The sequence below is a fragment of the Halyomorpha halys genome, unplaced genomic scaffold (assembly GCF_000696795.3).
Source record: "Halyomorpha halys isolate HHAL.00 unplaced genomic scaffold, Hhal_1.1 Scaffold603.1, whole genome shotgun sequence".
NCBI lineage: Eukaryota > Metazoa > Arthropoda > Insecta > Hemiptera > Pentatomidae > Halyomorpha > Halyomorpha halys.
Genome location: NW_027104911.1, coordinates 725,511 through 748,967, shown reverse-complemented (window position 1 = coordinate 748,967; position 23,457 = coordinate 725,511). Strand labels below are relative to the sequence as shown.

The 23,457-nt window shown below is 29.1% G+C and overlaps 1 protein-coding gene across 2 annotated transcripts in view; it reads left to right on the top strand.

Moving 5' to 3' along the window:
• Positions 1-23,457, top strand: part of cv-c (crossveinless c) — a 713,946-nt gene that overhangs the window by 271,414 nt on the left and 419,075 nt on the right. The window lies entirely within an intron of this gene.

The following is a 23,457-nucleotide window of genomic DNA, read 5'->3' as shown; positions in this document are numbered from 1 at the left end:
TATATTTAATTCACGATACGTTAGTTGTTGACTGAGGATAATATGATTACAGGTGCGGTCAGTGAAAAACGCAAGTATGCAAAATTGATTTTTTAAATTTTATCCAATTTTAGTCTCTAAAACATTTATATTTCTTCCGACGTTTCGGAAATTTCGGCGAACCTCAAGAATAATCTTAATACAATTTTAGAACCACATCGATTAAAAACCTTTATGCTATTCTGCCTGTCATTAACTTCAGTCCCCACCACTACCCTATTTTGTCTATTTTTCATATTAAATTAAAAATTAATTTTATTCACAGTTATTGATCAGTTTACTGACTAACTGATCAATAACTATAACAATAAATATGTAATATTACCGATATCCCGTAAATTATCCGTTTTTTAGAAATATAAAAAAAATTATTAAGAATTCATGGGACTAGTTTTGTAAAAAAAGAAATAGAGAAAAAAAATAACAATGTTTTGAAGACTGCTCCAAAGTTTAAAAAAATGTAAATAGTTCTATACCTCCTTTACTTTATTTTTAAAAATTACCATAAACATGATCTAGTAAAAATAAATATTTTGTTTGAATTAAAAATAATGAGTTTAACATTAAGAAATTATTTCTACTGAGAGGAACTTTATTCAATAAATGTCCGTTCGATAATGCTAATAATATTAAACCGATTAACATTAGTAATAAAAATTGTTGAAAAACTAAACATAAAATTTAAAAAAAACAAAAAACATATTTACGGTCAAATAATCAAACAATGATGCAAAAAGTTTATGAATTATAACATAAAATTACGGGTAAATCACAGAATATTTTTATCAAAAACAGTAATGAGCTATTTATTCCTGTTGGTTACGATTTGTTTCTGCCTTGTGTCGTTCTCATTTTGGATTTTACTACTGTAGAGTTTGGTTGATTCTTGTTTACCGCCAACAGCACAAGGCACTGTTTGTAAACGAGCGAGCATAGAGCTTTTCTGTTCCTCTGGTGTGATCAAATGAAATCAAACCATGACTTTCTTAAATTAAAACAGGCGCTCTAAATAACGAAGGTGTCATAGAACTTGCGCAGTTATTTAAGATAAGAAGATATCTGATATGTATCTTACTCAGCATCCAAGGAAAACTTTAAATATTCATTTAACTTTATAAATAGTATATAAAAAAAACACAAAGTTCTCTCTATATCCAGTAGTGGTGTAGGTTTATTACCTCCTAATGGGCAACCTTCAGGTCAGAATATTCTTTAAAAGGAATACAAATATAAAACAAATTCTAGGGTAGCTCTTAGCTGAAACCACTCTCAAGCGATACCTAAACTCAAAATATACAAATAAAATTTTAATTTGTATCCATTTTGTAGCTAAAAAGATACTACGACTATGCCATATACTAAGCCATTAAACATTAGTCGCACACTCGGACATGACAATGGAAGAAATAACTATAAAAAACAATTCATTGGATTGTTGTTTAATTAGTAAATGTTTCCAACTCTATTAGGATAACAACTAATATAAAGAAACAATGGATCCTAATTAAGTACATAAAAAAAAATTAAGGAACTAAAGGACATTAACTATATCGTCACAATAATAATGATTCAAACTGTGCTCACATAATTTTTCTTATTATGACGGCTATCGTGGAAGAAATTAGAGTAAATTGGTGGCCGACGTCACACCTAAAACAAAAGGACTGCTACATTTCAGAATACTGTCATTGACATTTAGTTAAGGATTTGCTTTGTCCAAGGTGATTTTTATCTAGGACATAAAATATTCTATAGCTTCTTCTAACATATTAAAACATTATTGTTATTAAAACATATTAAAAGGAATACTTTTTGTAAGCTTTCAACTCCCGATATAGTAAAAACGTATCCTACCTGTACGGAAATAAAGATGTATTTGAATTGGAATATGTTGCTCTTGAACAGACGTGGCATTAAGAATTACTATGAAAAACATTTCAGTAAAATTAATTTATTATGTCTGGTAGAAAGAACTGTTTCCACTGAACGTGGAGTCGTATTATAAAAAGCATGAATGCATTGTGATCCTTGAAAACCATTTTATTCAAGGGGGACTTGAAAATGGCCCGTTTGAGAATCACCCTCTATCACTTCTGTACAGGAAAGTAATACCTCGAGCTCATAAATCCAAGTTCATAAACATGTTGGTTGGCTTCTTAAATTTGTGAGTTCTATGATGACTATAAAATATAATAATAAAAATTAATTTCTAAAATATTCATTGTGCCAATACTTTCTCTTATTAATTTTCTAAATGCACCGTTCAATTGACAGGTTGAATAATTCATATGTTAACAATTTTCAGAAAAGTACTTTTGATAATATTTTACGTTGCAAAGGTGACATAAATCTAAAACTATAACGTATATGAGGAGAAGATGGTTGGGGCGAGGGGGTGGGAGGGGGGGGGAGAGGTGCGGTCAAAATATAACATAAATGAGTTGAAATAACTTACTTAATAGTTCCGACGTTTCGGCTAGAATTTCTAGTCTTCATCAGGCTGCTCGTAGTAAATCTGACAGCCATTTAAAACTATAACGGTTTAATAAAATTACATCTTACTAACAAGTATTTATTTAATGCTAAATTGTTGCAGGATCAATGTTGAAAATACTATGAATGATTTTGTCTTTTTCAAAAATATGTTTTTGATAAGGAGACTTCTTTAAAGTCTCAAAAATATGTAGGTCATGTTAAATTTTAAAAACCATTACGTAAATACTTTAGTAAATAATTATCGTATTAATTAATCAAATTGTATTTAGTTTTTATTTTGCTATTCATGAAAAAGCTGAACAAAAAAAATTATATTTTTGTTTAGTATTTTTTTTTTCGTACCCTCCTGTAAAGATTTTAATGGGTATTTGGTACGTACATATAGGAGGTATTTTTGTATAATATTTTTTTTTCCTGACCTCCTAGAGAAAAAATAAAAACAAACAAATAAATATATACAAATGAGTAATGGATGTATATATGATGGCAAAATAAAACTCCCCCAAGATAGCCGAGTGTTCTTTTGTATAATGTTTGTATATATGTTAGCGTTTTATATCCAATATTGGTTTCATAAGTATGTGGGTATTAGCCATCTAAAATTAATTAATGTATTTCTCCCTCTAATGCAAATTAAAATAGTAATAATAATAATTTTCGGGATTGTTTTAACACTATCTACGAACTATATTGCACGAATTAAACTATGAACTTACCGAAATTACGCTAGACGTATGGTCATGACGACCAACGTCCGGAACACCAGCCTCCAGCGGAAGTAAAAGAAGAGCGGTGTGGCGGCGCATGCCCTTCCGAAGGAGGCGGAGGGAGACTGGAGTAGAGGCTCCAGTAGTGGCCGTGTGCTGGCCCCGAGATGGGGGATTCGCCGAAGGAGTACCGCTTCTTCCGCAGCTTTTCGGCCAAAGTCGAGTCAGGATGGCCTGTCAGGAAGGCGGAACAGTTCTGGCGGAGGCTCAGGGAACGCAAAATAGCAGGTCAAAATCTCATAGCAACCCTCTCCACCATCATCCACTGTCATTCTCCCCGCTTCCTTCTTCAAAGAAATAAAAACAATAATAATGAATATAAACCCCAAAAAATTATATAGCATCATTTATCATTTATTATAAAATAATGTCCTTGTGCGGTGAGTTAATCGGAGAAAAATGGTTAAATATTAATAATTTTGAGCATTTCTTTCTACAAAATTTTCTGTTTTTATTATTATTTTTTACAGAAAAAATTATTTACTTTAAAAAAAAAAGTATTTACTGTCTTATATTAAATTATTGTTTAAATTTTTTGGTTAATAAATGAATTTACTTTTTAAAACAAAATAAACTTCGAATTTATTATATAATACAAATTTTAAGTAAAAAATCAATTTTGACTATCAAGATAATAGTTTTCATGTGGTAGGTTTCATATAAATAACAAAACTTAAATTATTAATTTACTAAACTCGCCTAATGACCTCTTTAAGAGTGTTAATGGTGTGGTAAATTTCATGTCAAGTCAGTACAAAATAAAGGTTCAAAATCTACTATCTCATTTCTTCTTGGATCTTCAGACTTTTGAAAAAATAACTTCAGATTTTTGTAACAACTAAACCATTTCCATTCTACATTTATATTTTATTTGTGGTCTAAAACAATCTTTTATACACAAAGAATAAATTTAACAATTTTAAAATATCTAGTTTTTGAATAAAATAAAATTTAAAATTTGATTTTGTGAAATTTTTCTTGTCTTAGCCTTGCTTGGCGTTTGGAGGAGCGTTGCTTATCACGGGAAAACAGATGGAGAATGCTTTAAAATATATATAAAAAAGCTCTAACAACCATTCAAAAATGTTCCGTAACCTTTTTTTGGGCTCATTTGTGGGAACTGTGTAGTTTGTAATTCGAAACTAGTTGCTTATCTTAGTACGATTTCTTACTTATCCAATTTCCAATGGACACTTGATTAAATTTAAGATGTGAAGTTCAGAACCTGTGTTGATTTCACATGACTCTTCTCTAAACTTTTAAATCTAAGTTTCTAAATTCCATTTAGCCTTATAAGTCTAGCCTATCGTGGTATATCAAAATCCATGATAAAAAAAACGTTATAATCTTACTCTTTCCATTTGGGGTAAACGATTTTCAAAAAATTTTACTTTTAAAATTTAATTGAAATTTGTTACCAAACTAACGATAGCCATTTTCGGCTAATCAATCAGATGAGTACGCATAGGAAGGAATCAAACTTCTCACCGGATAGGAGCAAGTTCGTAAGTGAGTTTGATTAACTGTGCATACGCAGTTAAACTTCGCCTACCTTGGACTGAAATACATCTTACATTATCAACTTGGTAATTTATCTCATGATATCTTTGAAAAAAAAAACCTGAATGTGCCGTGAAAAACAAATTTAATGTCTTCAAATTTAATTCTTCATGGAAAAGTACATTTTTTAGACTAACTTGAAAAAAAAATATTGTTAGTTTTTAAACAGAATTGGAATAAAATACTTATTAAGGCCATGCGCACTCTATTTTAGCACTCATTTTCTTTTACCTTTCAATTAAACAGTTAAATAATCTTAAATTTTTGTTTAAATATTTTAAACAATTCTAAATTTCAAGACACTAACTTATTAAAGGGACCTAATAAAATTAGTTAAAAAAAAAAAATGGTTTCATAATTATTTTACGCCCTTCATTTCCCTAGTACAGGTTTATTTTTTGTAATCTCAATGAATTTAACTGATTGCCGAAATTCAAAAAAAAAATTGAAAAAATGTATTTTACCATCTCTCTAAATTCTCTAAACATTTCAAAATAAATATATTCAGCATTATCAGAAAAATTAAGTTTGATCCTTAATGAGGCTGTAGGTTATTATTATTTAAATTTTCCACAATTTGTAGAAAACTTCAAGAGTTGCAGGTCGGTTTTAATGATCGATCCTCATTTATTTATTTGTTCCATCTATGGAACTAATTATTTCTTTTTGGTTTGGTTAGGAGCTTCGAGGGTGTACAAATCAATCTTTCTTACATTGATAGTATCAACTAACTTACATTGATAGTATTAAATTGTGTGAGATAAATAAATACAAAATACAAAAAAGTGCTTCACAGGGAAGAAAATCAAGCAATTTTCAAGTTACGCAGCCTCACCTGTATATGACTGGGACAGTTAGCAGTTTAGTGGTGTATTTCTAATAAATTCTCAGTAATGACTGAAAATAATACACTTTATTTTATTAATAGTAGTAGTAAATCGAAAATTATATGGCTGAACAGAAACTTTACCTAGTGAAATGTTGAAGATTATAAAATGAGCTACATACTTCAACAAGTGGATCTTTTTATATTATTATAGATTATAAACTTGAAGAGCTTTGAAAATTGAGTCTTTAGTGTTTTTTTTTTTAATGAAACCGAACAATTTATGCCAATCAAATTTGCCTAAAATAAATAAATCATCAAATTTTCTCTTTCGTAAATCTTTTGCAATACTATAAAAAAAAGACGATTTTCCTGATTTTTAATCAAATTTACAAGCTTTATTCTCGTATTTACTAACAAAAAAATGTTGCAAGAGATTGCTACTGACATGAGGATGTTTAGGTATTCATCACTTAACCCATGAGTTAGAGTTTATATAGCAATATCTGAAGTTCTAATAACTGTCGGGTTTTCCCAATGAAACAAGTCTCTATCTATTTTTTAACTAATCACACTTGTTAATTCAATAAAATTTCTGAAATGAGTTTTAAAAAATTCAACAAATTTTTTTAGTTGTTTTTTGGTCATTAAAGACCACTTTTAACTCAATAATGAGTTGCTATCTCAACGTAACCAAAGTTCCTATTTAAATTTCAAAGACAATATTAATATATAATTTTAAATTTTTTATTTTATAGCCTAGGAAGATATAGTGCAGTTGATTTGTATGTTCTTTTCGTTACTATATTTTCGTTGATTTGTATATACCTTTCTCAGAAAAGGTATTAAGTCGGGAAGCTGCTTCATCGTGTAAACAAAATTACATTATCCAAGCAAACTACTTCTTCCGACGTAATCAGTTGCTATTCTTACTATGAAGTGCCGGGGTATTTCAATAGACTTCACTCTCCTGCTTAGTCTGTTTGTAGATCTGGGTTCATTTAGTTTATTTTCGTTTTTATATTGTTCTCTTAAACAGGTGAAGTTGGCAAATAAAAATAGTTGGATCAGTTCAAATTATCTTTTTTTATTTATTTATTTTTAAGATTTGACAGGTTGCTGATTTTCTCTTGTTTTATTTCTATTCTGTTTACATGGTTCTGCCTAGAAATCAGGAATGCGAATAGCTTGGCAGTAAATTCTTCTTTTAGTCTCTGGTGGTGAAAATGTCTAATTTCATTCCCAATTGGAAATAAGTTAAATTTATCTAAAGAAGGAATATCAAATTTATAAGTTTTGCCATATTCTTATCATCTCAATAATTTTAATTTCTTTTTATAATAGATTCAAGATGGAAATGTTCAAAATAGAGTTTCGAAATACATATTTAATTTTCAGTTGCGTGCTTCAAGAGAGATTTACGAATTCGAATTATTACGATATTTAAATACAACGTAATGCGTTTTATTATATTTATATAAAGTATTTAACAGTAAAAAAATGTTCAAAACGTTCAGAAAACATTATCATGTTATCATCCCAGTTGCTAGAAAATATATTACATAAAACAGCGTATGTTGTTCACATTTTGTGTTTTATTATCCTAATGAATTTTGTTTTTTCTATATCACCATATTATCGCTCTCACTATGTAGCTGTAAAACAATTATCAAAATTACAAATGTTGCCCCCTGAAAGTTGCTTAATTTGTTTTCCTTATTATAATTTATTTATTTTAATGTTTGTCTCCTGATATCTGTGAAATCAATATAACAATGCAGTAGATACACTGTATCTAGGCCCCCCCCCGTTCTTGTACCCCCGGCCAGCGGCTCTTGGGGCTAAATTGTAACCCCCGCCCTCAGCGGACTCAACCCCTTGTAATGCCATATGGCAAAGGAAGGGCACCATTACATACAGATATTTATATACAGATATATATTAATATTGTTATCTATATATTTTCAATAAAGGAGGTAAAAAAAAATGTATCTAATAATTACAAATTAAATGAACATATCCCATTATAAGCATTGTATACATTTATTTTGTTGTATTAAAAGATGAATACAATCCGAAAGAATATTTTTGTAAATACTTTTAAAGAAACAAAAAAGAGTTATATCAGACAAAACTGTCTGCATTTTGAATGAATCTGAATGAAACACATTATAAAAAATGATGACAACTTTTTTACAAAGACACTAATGCTTATAACTAATTTTTTTTTTTTAAATGTACCTTTTACAATTAAATAATTGTATTTACTAATGTTCAACATTATATTTCCATTCCGTGATTAATCAATACATCAGGAAATGATTCATTTGAAGCAACTAGTTGATTCATGTGGTTCACTTTTTTGAAATTAATCATAGGATAAATATAAACTTTCCGGATTGTTTTTTCCTCATTAATTGAATTCTATATGAAATATATGTTCGGTATAATTTTTAATACGAAACGTTTACGATAACAGGTTTATAAGTGTCCCGTTGCTTGTTGGGAAAACATCTTAACAAATAGAAACTTTATGTATAGGCACACATTGTAAACATAAATATTGTTGTATCTTGCCCCTTAAGAAACTGAAAGCTACTAATAATACTCTAGTATTAAGGTTATAATATTACTAGAACTATCTAATGATGTTGATAAAAAGCTTAAGTTGTCTTTACGACTTACGGGTTAGAGGACCTGTAGCGAAAGACATTTATTACAAGAGCTAATAGAAGAAAAAATTCAGTGATTTCACCCCAGTCGTTTATTACTTTAATGAAAACTATATATAGTTAGTAGTCAAAATTGATCAATCTGCCAACTAAAATTCAGAGAGAACAAAAAAATGGCGACTGTTTAAAACATAGTTATATAAATATATATATTTTTTTGATTGGGAGCTATATCTTTAAAATTAAAACCTAATAAGACATTATTTAAATAAAAGTAAATTTGCTTAAACATGAGCCCTAAAAGAGCAACTTATGTTCTATAGTTCACGAGACATACTTATTTAAATAAGAACATTTTATAGAAAATTTACTGAAAAATCAGTAGTCATATGAATTAATTTTGGGAAATCTATGTATCAAGAACCATTAGACGTATAGATTTCCATTAGCAACTAACATTAGGCATTTTTTTTATCATATTTTCATATAAATATGAACTATTTAGTATCATAAAAACAATGACTTCTCCAAAGATAAACTAATATGAATAGACTAGGGATCTGGATCCTGAAACATAGATTTCCCAAAATTAATTCACCTACTACAGCTTGTTTGTACATTTTCTACGAAATGTTGCTTTTGAAAAAGTATATGTCTGAACAATTGAACGTAAATAGCACTTTTAGGGCTAATATTTCAGAAAATTTATTCTTTTTTAAATGATGTCCTATGAGGTTTTTTATGACACTATTGGTGATTTGTAAAGAAATAGAGCTCCGAACGTAAAATTAATTTTTTTTTAACACAGATCATTTTTTATTTCTTCTAGCTATACATGGTAGACTAATAAATTTTGAGTACAAACCATAAATCGTTTTCATTAAATTAATCAAAAACTGTGGTGAAATAACTTTTTTTTTTAATACTTTTTATTTATTAATAGATATTACAATCTGCCACACAGTTTTGGGCAATAGGTAATAGTGGTGAATGATCAGATTCATTCTAAAATAAAATAAAATAAGAATAAAAATAAATAAATGAATGAAAAAAAACTCTCTCGTAAAATATATACAAACAGAAGAATAAACAAAGTGAACATAACCAAACTATGTGTATGTAAAAAAAAAAAAAACAATATAATCTCTAGTCACATTTACACTGTTATATGCAATATTTACACAATTGACCTGAGCCCACTCTATCCCCCACGCGTGAGGGGTAGAGCAGAACTTGAAAGATTCCAGCGCATCCCTCTCGCCGCATCAGTGAAATAACTAATTTTTTTTTTCTCCGGGCTCTACTACTAGTTGGTATAACAATATCGCGTACCCAAATAATCTGGTTGTAGTTGAAAACCAATTAGCTAGTCGACAATGTAATAAGAAACTTTAAATTAAAACAAACTTTGAAGGACATTATATTATAAAATATATTATTAACATATTTTGAGGTGAAATCGAGTCGTTCCTAAACTAAACAAATTGAATATTTATAAATGCAATTTTAAGTTAAAATAAATACGCTAATGAGTATTGTCCTCTTCTCATCCTCAAACATTAGGTTTTTTCGTAAAATTGTATCCTTACCTTTTTGACATTTACCTGCTCAATTCATGATGATATTGCACATTATGGCTTTTTTTTTCAAATTTTGTTACGACATATAAAGATATAATAATATTTGATTGTGATTGCAGAAAATTATCAACTTCGGCCCCATGGCTTGTTTAACTGATAATTGAAAAATTGCTTAAGGGTATAATTGAAATTCTTGTTAGTCGATGAAATTTCTTTATAATCTCTTCCTACATGATTTGGCGTAATGATTCATATCTAAAAATCTGGTGGAAGCAGTATTAAAAAAAAGCTTTCATTCATTAAAAAAGTTTTGAAAGTTAATTTAAGATTATGAGGTTTAATACGAAATTTTAGATAATTTCAATAAGGTGTTAACTTGAATTCTTACCAGAACTATAAGGGTATTAACTATCACTCAAAAAATCCGTAAAGATTTTTATTCTAACATAATACCACCCATTGTTCTATTAAAAATGTAATAAATAATAGTATCTTAGAAACTGTCTAAACATTAAAAAACTTATATAGATATTCTTTCTCACAAAGCCCAACAGATCACTGTTACTATCCGTCGTAAACCTTTACTTCAGCCCTACTATATCTTTTTTTTTATATTTCACTAAAACCTGTTGAACAGATTCGCTACTTAGTACCCCACCTTAACAAGAGGCTTACTTGGGATCCCCATACTAGACTGAAACGACTAAAAACTGCTCGTAGATTTCGATTACTACATCTACTTGACAAACGCTATAAACTTTCCATTTATAGCTTATGGTTCCACCAAATTCCTCCAGTATCCAACTGTAGACAGTTCAAAATCCTTGATAAAATTCTTGATGTTCCTTCTTATGTCACACATTAACTCAATTGTAAACACCTCAACATTCCATTCGTTACAGATTTGGCCCAAAATAGGCATACCTCCTTTCATTCCAAAATCTTTACTCAATCATACCCATAGGTTCTTGATCCCTCATCCTTAACAATCCCTAGTAATCCTCCGAGATGTCTGAAAAAAAGATGGCCACGAAATTGTCTAATTTAAAGCAATGATTGAATTACCATTGGGTGGTTCCTTTCCAAGATTATCATGTGTTCTGAAACATAGAGCACATTTACTTATTGTATTTTTTTTTTTTTATAAAGTTGTAAATTTCGATCAATAAAAAAATTATTCTTTATCTCGGTTGGAATCATAAATAATACTATGAGAATCTTTGGCCACGCAATGTAGTGTTCTTACATAAAGTGATGCTTACAAGACCACAGATAACCTTGAGAGCTAGCCCAACCTCACTTTGCTGTGAACCATGGGGTTTCTGTAGTGTAGCGGCAGACTAAACGTTGCTCATAAACATAAACATGGATCCATAATCACTTTGGGGCCTCGTTCCGAGCTTCAACTCAGGTTTAAGGTGAGTGATTACTCGGTTTAGATCCATGGATTATGGCTGTTCCATAAAGCAGATCGCCAAGCAACCTCCGTTCTTCTCCTGTGCCTCCTTTTAAACATCAAGTATCACCTTTGCCCGATCTATGTAAGTTGACTCTAGTTTGCTGACGACATAACACAACCAAGGAAGAGGAGGGGTGATAGCTTACCGTCATGAGTAGCATCCATTTTAGACGGTCATTGATCCACATACTGACTACACATTTGCGTTCCTTCCTTTAATTTACTATTGCAAGCCCCTTAACCCATTAGACTACTATGGTCCATAAGAATATAATAATTTTCTTTTATATTTTTTTAATACAAGCAGGATAGATACTTTATAAAACTAGAACTCAGTTAAATAATAAATATCTATGTTCTGCCATTTCAAAGGTTTAGACTGTTAGCAATTAGGATAAAATTATATCCTAATTGCTAACAGTCTAAACTAGCAGGTGGCACTAAAATATTTGAGAAATAACAAACAGACAAATAGTCTTCCTTCAAAGGCAGCTGTCAAGATTAGCAATTAGTTTGAACTGTCTAATCCTTTAGAATTCCAATACTGCTTCGAACTAGAACAGAAATTAACTTGTATAATTACTATGTTCTACATTAAATAGAATTTAACTATCATGATGAAATAATAATTATAAAATAATTGATTGTTAATTTAAGGTTGTTACTTGCTGTAATGAAGGATTTTCTAAATAGTCGTTGACAATTTTAAGAAATTATTTATCTATTTTTAGACTCTGAAACATTGGAGGAACATTAGGAGTTATATTTTATATTCATCTCATTTCATTAATGATTCCTTACATCAAATTTATTCATACTAATTAGAACGTGTTTATTTTGAAAACTTCTTTGAAAAAATCCTGAATCCACCTGTGTGATAGCTTAAAAAAATGTAAATCGCATAAGTGAAACCTCTTTACAAATGTTAATGCTAGAATAAATCTAGGAAATATACAAATTTTTTATTCGCTATTTTTTCTACAAGAAATTAATAAAAACATTAACAATACTATTAAATATGTCGTTGCTTAAGCTGTGATTCCTTAATACTTATTACACAATAGGATTTTAATGCTTTACAAAATAATGAAAATTCCATGTATTAATTATAGACAACCATTGTTTTGTAGGATACGTGTTTATTTTATTTTAATTATTATTATTATTTTTAGAACTAGGGACATTTTTAGATATTTCTCTATAATGAAGCATTTTTTTTTGTTGTTTTTAGATGCTGTCGACAATTTTTATTTTTTTAGTTACGAGGTAACACAGCTTAAGCAATAGTATGCGATTTCAATTTGTATGGACTGTTTTACTACAACATTGTTTATCACAACCTTTTTACATTAATATTTAAATAGCTCTGAAATTCATTCAACAAATATACCTTTTCTTAGTTTTCAACTCGAAATTTATAATTGTAAAGTTTTATACTTAATGCAGTTTAGAGAACTGGTGAGTCATGAGTAATCTGTTCATGATGGATCTCAGAATACTGGCACATACTTTTTATTTATGTTGTCTATAGTTTTTGTTGACCTTACACGTGAATAAGTGAAAAATAATTTTATTATTTATAGTTTTTTACTTCTTCACTTCTGAAGGTAGGATTTTAATGTTTGTCATCAAAGTCGAAAATGAATATGAAAATGAAAGTGAATCTTCCGATTCAGCCCAAAACTGGTTAAAACTTGTATATTAATGTGAAATGGGTTTTCAAATTTTATAATTCCATTCTCTGGTTAGACGTCTATTTTTCGAAAATACCTCGCCCGTTTTGACCCAAAACTAGGGTTTGTACAAATGCTCTAATATTTAATTTATTCATCGAAATCTAATATAAATGCTGTCTACTACTTTCACTTACCCATGCTTAAAATTAACTAACTCCCCACAAGTTTGAAAAATGGCTCATATCATAGATTTTATCCTCAATCGACAAAGCATTTTTTTTTTTTTAATGTAGGTATTTATGTAGCTATTAGAAATGAAGAGATGTTGGAAAAGGATAATTACCAACAAAAAACATGAGGGCTTATAGAAAAAAAAATGATGAGAGTGCTATATTGTCCCTGAACTTTTGTTTCCTTTCTTGCACTTTACTAGATATAATACTTCGACTTAAGATAGTTAGTACTTATCTGTTAATTTTATAATATTTAGTAATTATATTAAAACATAAAATAATGTTCTTTATTCTTCAGTTGCCTCATTTTTCTTTCTTTGAAAAATTTTATTATCAATTGCCGGAGAAAAATATTGGTATCTTCTCCCCATAACCTAGAGGACCCTTGGAAATTATTCAGTTGTAATTAATATAAATTCTTCAATTCGGATTTATTTTCTGCTAGCCTGGTATTCCTTAACCAATATCCAGAGCCTAGAAGGTGGTCCTACACTGTCGCCCCCAGTTCCTCCTGGTAATGGTTAAGATGGTTATAAGGGTCAGCCGCCTCTCTATTAAATTCTCCACGGCATCTTCTAATAATGTCCTTGTTATCGGGCTAGTTCTTCATCGCATACATATAGGCCTCTTGTAAGCTTCTAAATATATTAACTACTTCCTATAGTATTTCTTGATTTAATTTTGTTTAAATTAATTTAATATACTAAATTAAATAAATTTATTTGTGTCATGCACCATACCAATATGAAAAGACCTTTTGTTTGTGACAGCTAATTGCGAAAACTAATGAATCTTCACTAAATTTTAACTATTTTAACTTCATGATCTCGGTAATTAGTATAGTAGATAGTAAAGTATAATTAAGAATAATAAAATTTTCCAATACATAGATTTTTTATTTATTATTATTTTTTTTATGCGATAATTTCAGGAATAATCTGTCAGATTTGAAAAAGGCTCTTTGCATTAGATAAATCGCTTATTAAGGAAAAACTCTAAACATCACAACAACCCATAGGAACGGAGCAGTAACCATAATGTCATTCTGGAAAATAATAATTAATTCATTTTCATACACGTGGAAGCAGTTTCACAATTATTTTGTAAGGTTCATCGGTCGAATTTCGTCAATCTTAATTGTTTTGTGAAAAAGCTCATAGTGGAAGATCCAATGTACACAGTAACATTAGACTACATGTTGTAGTGAAATAAATCTAGTGCATAGATCAGTATAGCTGGAGTTAGTATCGCCAATATTTCAAGGGTTACGAATAAATTTTATTATATTTTAAGTTAATTTTCTTCATATTTTTCGAATGAAATCCAATATTTGAAAACATGTCTTTCAAGAAAATTTTTTTGTCCATGATGAAAAAAAAACATGAACACAAGAAACAAACTACTATCTGAAAAAAATTATTATAAATTCTCATTACCATTGTTTTCTCAAATTTTACTACTACGTTAGGTATATTACACCAGTTGGTTAAGAGATCTATTTCTCTTCCCTTCTCGACCGATTATTTTTTTTTTAAACAAATCGTCTTCCTAATCTACTAAATTAGAAAGCTTTATTAGATGTTTTTGTTTTGGTTGAGTAGTATAAAAAAAACGTTGCTTAGTTTTATATAGGTACAAGACTTTGTTTAGTTTAAAACTGAGAAATGGATAATGAAAATATAGTATTGAACCATTAGAGTTATGAAGTAGTGATTCGTATATAATCAGGAACAAACAAACAAACAGATAAAATTTTCTAGAGTGAAATCCCTGGATTTATTCTGCCTGCTGTTTAAGTATGATACACTGCAAAATGATTACTCACCTAAAAAAAAAAAGAAAACGAAACAAACCTAAAAATTAGTTTTAGATCTGTTTCGTTTTCATGCAGGTTAGTATAAGTTATTTCATTTTTGTTTTGTTTTTAATTCAATATTAAAAAACAAATCAACTTATATTTGTGGAAGCATGTAACCGATGAATAGTTGTAATCTCTTTTATTATTAAGAACTGGAAACGTTTCTTTGTAAATGTTTTTATTAAAAACTACACCGTATTAAAACAGATTTTTTTTTTAATTTGTCGACAAATCAAATTTAAATTTAAGAAAAATACAAAGCCAGTAATATCAATATGTGTAAATTTTATCCCGTATCACAAAGCCTAGTGAACCGTTTGATTCAGTTCGAAACGACATGAAAGGAAATAGCCTGAAGGTAATTGTAAACGTAACTTGCAAATCAATGTTGATTTTTTTTTCTTTACATATGTATATTTATTTATTTGGTTACGTTTCCATGGTTATTCTGACTATAGTCAGATGTTTTACTTATTTATACATAAAAATAATAAGGGAAAGTTGCTATCCTTAAAAATAAAGAAATGTTTGGAATTTATTTCATCTCAAAGTAGTGCAGTATGTGAACGTTGTGTGGTGAGCACACCAGATTTTCAATTATGATATTAAATCATACAAACACAAAAACAATTACAGATATAGGTACCAGTTACAGATAATACCATAACACCATTAAAAGGGGAAACAAATTAATAAAAAAGTAATATTCAAAAATATTAAATAATGAATTTTAAGCGAGTAATTAGAAATATTGATAGCTTTTTTGTACATATCTACGTTACAGAAAATTAAAAATTAAACGGGAAATATAAAAAAAATTATACTAAAACAAATACATGAAACGAACTTAAAAAAAAGATAAGTGTATATAAAAATTTAACAAAAGAGTATAACGTCAAACAGTCAAGTTAATAAGAAATGTGAATCAACATGTCGCTCTCTTGCGGTAACAATTATAGTGATAATAATTATTTGTGCAAGGATAATGTTTGCACAAAACTAAATAAACAGTCTCTTGCATCCTTATACAAAAAGTTTGATTTTGTATGCTTGAGCCTACGTAGCCACCTTAAGGTTTTCACACTTCACCTTAAAATGTACTAAACAAAATAATATGAATTTTGATTATTATAGTGTTTACTAGTTAATCGATATTGGTTAAGCCTAATATATCCTTTGTGTATTTTCATTAAGATTATGCCTTGAATGAGAATACATGAAATACTTGTGTATTTCATTTATATTTTCTTCTGTATATATTACAAATTAAAAAAAATAAAACTAACTTTTTTATGTTTAATGATACATACAGATAGATGTATACAGATTTCTACTATTTAAAAATCTATACTTCACTAAATAATATTTAAATAATCATAATACTTGCAAATAAACCTATAGAGTAAGTTGTACTTTATAATTTTATACTTCACTAAACAAATAATCATAATACTTGCGAATAAACCTCTAGCGTAAGTTATACCTTTATAATTTATACTTCATTAAACAAATAATCATAATACTTTTAAATAAACCTGTAGAGTAAGTTATACCTTTATAATTTTATACTTCACCAAACAAATAATCATAATACTTGCGAATAAACTTATAAAGTAAAGCCTACCCTACTTTACTTTCTTTACTTCGCCTATTCGCCTATTACGCCTGAACACAGAAGAGTAGGGAGTGTTCCTGTTATACTTTGATAGTAGCTAGTCGAGCAGTGATTGTCCTAATTCCCTTGAGTGGTTTGCTCTGTACACAAGAGACCAACCTCTCTGCTTCGACTAATACTGCCTCCAGACACTTTAGCAAATAATGGAAATCAGCCTATAATGTGAGTATTACCACACTGTTGCCGGATAATTAAGTTGTCGGATAGTGGATTAAGGATTTTCCCTCTGTAATGACCAATGTTATATTGAACTTAAAGTTAGCTTGTTGGGTGTAAATTAAATTAATTTAATTTATCCAGTAATGAAGGAGTTAGTTGAGATATTTTTTTATTGTAAAATATTAATTTTCATTACACTTGTTGTTAAATTAGAATATTTTTATCTGGTGGAAATTGATAAGGTTATTGTAAGTTCTTCATACCGAATTCATATGAAATGTATGACACTATCGTGCGAAATCGACTTTGTTATCTTTTTTAATGAATCCCATACGCTTTCGTCGATGATCACCGACAATTAATGATAAGGTAAATTGATCCCTGAACCTTTCCCCTCCTATCTGATTGTTATGCGAATTATACAGAACGGTGGATGATCTGTCAGCTGATAGGTCACCATAAGTATGGTGTACGGTGCAAGGAAATTGTGTTTCCCTATGCTTTTAATTAATTCACTGTAAACAGCAGGAAGTGGCCAAGAAAGACAGGAGTACGAATAGAAAGAAAAAGACCAAGGCCCACACTCACCAACATTCGAGTAAGAGATTGTCAGATAAGCATTATATTGCCAAGAAAAAACAAGAAAGAAAACTGAAAAAGGGAATATGCTTTTGATTTGGCTCATAGGACAAATCCCATAAATTACAATAATGTATCCATAAATTGTAAAAAAAAAATTAATAAACAGAATTTTTCATTAGTAACAAAGGATATTTGAAATTATTACCATGGTAAAAAAAAAATCCGATTCTTCCCAATAAAAGAGTTCTTCAACATTGTATACAGCTCGGTCGATATCAGTATAATGTGGAACAGACCGTACCTAATTTTTAAAAAAATCTTCACTAAATTAATCCCATCTATTTTGAATTCGCTCTATCGTCACCTCCCCCCAAAGTAAATATAAATATTAATAAAATTGCTGATATTAGCTGTTAGTTTTTATAAAAAGAAGCTTTTTATTTCACAGTTGGTTCATAAAAATTACTTCAAAACCGTTTTTCTAATAGCAACGGCATTCAAACATCATTTTATGAAAAATAAATAGCGTAGTGTCTCTCGAGCAGTTGAGTACCCTTATTTTACCTTCAAGGCGCCCTTAATAACTGCTAAACTAAACATTTATCGTTTGCTTTATCTCAATAAATTATGCAAAGCGACTGTATCTCTAATGAAATCTAGAAGATCTTCTAGATACATAAAAATTGGTTTTACATATTTCTAGGCTAAGGAATTAGAAAGTGGTCAATAATTTTATTCCTAAAAGCAAGATTGTTTCTAGAGATACAGTTTTTATATTTTGAAACAAAATTAATATGTTTTTTCTAAACTAAACTGGCTATTGAATACAAACAAAAAATAAAATAGTTATTTACTATTAAACTATTTTATACAACCATGTTGTATGATATTTCTTTTATCCAAGTAAAGAAGATGAACTCTAACAGTATTCTATAACTATCATTGTTAAAACATTTTTATTTTTATTTATAATGGATTTTTTTTTATTGTTATATTAGATCAAACATTTACTTATTTTATCTTATCCTTTTTTTTCTTCACGCACTTTGTTTGATTATATTCAATTTATTTTTCTTTCTTCGTATATACATTTACAGATTTTATTTACTATTATGTAATAGTAATAAATTCATTTAAATTTATCACTATTAATTATTTCTCAACAACGTTGTAGCAAATTATAATATTTATCAATAGATAAAATGATTATTAAAAATCATTTATAATGGAATAAATTAGTTCTGCAAAATATTTAATAACACCTTAATCTAACTAAATTGACTTATGAATGAAAACGAAGTGGAGTTTGATAGAAAAGCGCAGTATTTATGTAACTGACTACGTACTTTTTCTAAATGACATTAAATTATAAATTAAAAAATTACAGTAATTATAAGTTTCAAAAATTAATGAAGTTCATAATCTTTAATAAAAGGTTAAGACATTAACTTATACTCAAAACGTGAGATAAAAAACACTCATTTTTTCGGTTGGTTAAACGGTTTTAAAAATGATTAATTAATAAGTGAGGTGATGAGAAAGTATTGGAAAGAGATTTTACCATAAAACAAATTTTAAATTTTGGTGTGAAACCGCTGGGGAAAATTCGATTACCGGCATTTAATAAACTTTCGTTCATTTTATGCTTCGGTGTTTTGAGACGTTCAAGCGCGAGCTATTAACCTTTGCTCGTTCAAAATGACCAAGAACGTTCTTTATTACCACTTAGACGTTCAAATTAATAATTTCATTTTCGGTACGTCCCATGAATTATGTTTCTCTTAATTACTAGTTTCACAAATTAATGAAGGTCATAATCATCAGGGAAAGGTTAGAACATTATTAAACTTTCGAGAAATCAAAATTAGTTAATATGGTTAAAGCTTCGAGTTCGTAACTCTCTGATAATTATTTTGAAGAAGTTTTATATAACAAATAAATTTAATATTTCAATTATATTTTTAAACGTACTTGATTAATTAAATTACAATGAAGAAATTTTTATTTTAAAATCATTTACATTGAACATAATTTACCATTAGCATTGAATAAAAATAGTAAGTTATGCAAAAAGCTTTGTTTTTATTTATGACTACCTATCAAGGCACTTTCTATGTTTTTTACGAGAATATATACATTCTTATTGTAAGGTGTTTAGTGTATTAATAAAATAAGAAATTTATATTCTTGAGTTATTATAATTTTTCTTCATGGATAAGCAACCAAATAAAGAAATACTGTCCGGATAATAAGTTATAAAAAATATTCACATAGTCTCACACTTTTTATTATCTTTGAACTCATACGTTTCAGCCATTCTGGCCATTCTCAAGGATCTATCAACTAATAATGTTTAATAAATTCTGCTCATTATAAATTAATTCTAAAAACATTCTGAAAACACTTTTTACGTTATTCACACTATCACTGCTAACATTGGTTATTGCACTATTGCAACATACACTAAAACATTAATTTTTATCATTATGTGCTAAATTATCTTCTATTATTACAGTTTCACTTGTTATAACTATTTAGTTTATAATCTCTATTTCATTATACCACTACATCAATTTAGTTTATTTATTCATATTAATTTTTAAAAAACCTATAAAATTTAACTATAATAATTACTATAAGCTATAACAAAAATATCCATATAGTCTCACCCTTATTATCTTTAAACTGCCACGTTTCAGCAGTTCTAGTCATTCTCAAGAGTCTATCAACCAAAATTTTTATTACATTCCAGTCATTATAAATTTGTTTATTTATAAATTTTATTTTAAAAATACAAAATTATTATTTAAATTTATTTTCTTTTGGTCGAGTCTGACACCCAGGACTGCTATACAAAATCCGTAAATTCCTACCCCCAACATACTTGGGAGATACCTGATTATCTGTTCTAATCTCTCCAACAGATTATTTCAAATAAATCACAATAGCACTTATTCATTCCTATTCCGTCAGTCTGCTGGTGTACCTCAGGGTAGTATCCTTGGTCCTATCTTTTATACAGTTTTCACAGCTGACATCCCAACCCATCCTAACACTATCCTTACCACGTATGCTGATGACACATGTCTATTGTCAGTGAACAATGATCCTTATAATGTATCCCAAACCCTCCAATCCCACATCACCATCCTTGAAGAATGGTGCTAAAACTGGAAGATTAAAATTGATTCCAATAAATCCCACCAAATCACATTTATCCTTCGTCGTAAGCCCATGACCTCTTGCCCTACAGTATCCATTAACAATGCCCCACTTATTCCTGTCGAACTGATCCGTTCCTTAGGACTACATCTGGACAAACGACTGACATGAATTCCTCATACAATACTAAAAATACAGGAAACTGCTCGTCGATTCCGACTATTACAACATTTACTAGACAAAAGTTTTAAATTGCCAATCCATTACAAAATACTGATCTACGTGACTATTATAAGGCCTATTTGGACATACGAAGTTGAGCTTTGCGGATCCACTAAACCATCTAATTCCTCTCGAATCCAATCCTTACAGTCCAAAATCCTTCTAAATCCGCAATGCTCCTTACTTCGTCTGAAATCAAGTCATCCATCAGGACCTCAATGTCCCATATGTTGGCGATTTGGCCTGAACCAGATACCATTCCTTCCATGATAACCTTCCCAACCACCCAAATTCACTTGTTTCTAACCTCGCATCACCTTTATTACGTAATAATGCTCCCAGGCGTCTGAAAAGAAGATGGCCTCGATATCTTCTCCTCTAGAAATATTATTGGAGTTCTATCAATGGGTAGATTCTCCACATGTTTGTATAATGTCACTATGTCACCTACCGCAAATTTACTTGTTGCATATATTTTATACAGTTGTAAATAACAATAAATAAATTATTAAAAAAAAAATTTAAAAACATTCTGAAAATATAAATTTTCTTCCTTATTCACACTATCGCAGCTAACATTGGTTATTACACTATTGCAGGCTATTACATGTTTGCCGAATTTTATCATTTATCAATGACCTTGGGAAACAATTTGTACTAATAAATTAATTGTTATCATTATGGGCTAAAATATGTACTGTTATCACAGTTTCACTTATTATTATTTAGTTTAGAATGTCTATTTCACTCTATCACTACATCAACAATATCTATATTGTGTCACCTACCTCAACATCTCAGGTTTGCCATATCCACATTATATTTATTTATTTATTCATATTAGTATTTTAAAAACCTAGAAAACTTTAATGTAAATTATTTATCTTAACAAAAAAAATTTATAGTCACAAATAAATTTTTATTAACACTTCAGCATAAAACTGGTTCAAATTTCTTGTATCTGATTTGAAATTAACAGTATAATGGATGTTTTTCGATGTATAAATAGTTTTTCTACCGAACTTTTTCTTTTGAAGGTATTATTTACTTTATGTAAGACCATTTTATTTCCAAAATCATTATTATACTTATTTTTGGATACAGGTTTATATTTTTTGAAGTAAAGGAACCAGACTCAAATATCTAACATAATTTTATATTTTACCTCATAGAAGTGTATTGCCATGAATCTCAAACAATTTGGCGTCTTCCACTATAATAACCGAAAAGTACTTAACCCATAACGATTTTTAAATACACTATACTAAAAATGTGAAAAAACACTTTAATACTAGTTGTACTATCTCGTAATAATTTTAAACGAAGCTAGAAATATGATGCTTTTCTCATCGAAACTTATTTTGAGAAAATTCACGGTGTTTGTTATGGTTTTAAATTTTTTGTTATTTATAATTCTTTCGATTTTTTTTTCACATTTTTCACTTAAGCCGAAAGCCAAAAGTTATTTATATCAGGTTAGTGGATAGGTCATTCATTAAATTTTTAGACGACACAGTCTCTTACCTTCTAGAACTTCGTAACGATTCTGTGTGAGCCGCCTGTAATCCCTGTAAGAGGTTCCGTACTAAAGGGATTGAAGAGAACATTATAAAAGAACAAAGAGCAGAGTAAAACCCAGATTATACTTAATCTGCTGTAAAAATCTGCCTTACGTCTCTTTTATTGTATTACATTTTACATTTTTGATATTTTAACATTTCAATGATTTATTAAATAAAATCGTATTATTGTTAATGATATTATTAATATATATTAATTCCATCATAAACGCGGCATACGATCGAGCTCAAGTACTTAGTTTATTATAAATGTAAGATTCCACTAATTTCTGCTGAACACACCATTTCTATACACTAATTCATACATAAAACTGAAATGAATTATTTTATTTATGTCAAAAAAACAAAATATGATTCATTTCCAATAATGTTTTTAAACTTAACTAACCCATTACACAATTGCATGCTTTCCAGACTGTTGTTTTCCTCTTATAAATAGTTCTTTGGAATATATCCGGCGAGAGAATTGAGACTGACGACGTGGAGGGAGAAGTTGGGTTTTAAACGATGGCATAAGCTTTTATAAATGGTAACGAAACAATTGAGAACTGTCGACTGGTTGAATAATGGTTCGCAACGAATGGCGACCCTGCCTCTATTCCACCTGTGTTAATCCCCAACACAGCTTTGTGTTCTATTTCCTCTGGTATCCACATACTCCAGGGTTTACGGAAATTCATGAGGATTATAAAACTGAAAGAATTTATCTGACCTGAGGAATCATCATACTTCAACAGATTCCATTTATATGTATAGGAGAGCGCTGAGAATATTTTGTAAGTTGGGATCCCCATTTTCAATTTTTAGCATAAGTAGAATATAGAAAAACTAGTCAAATTATATAATTAATTCCTCTCTCTCTCCCTCTCTCTCTCCTCTCTCCTCTCTCCCCTCTCTCTCTCTCTCTCTCT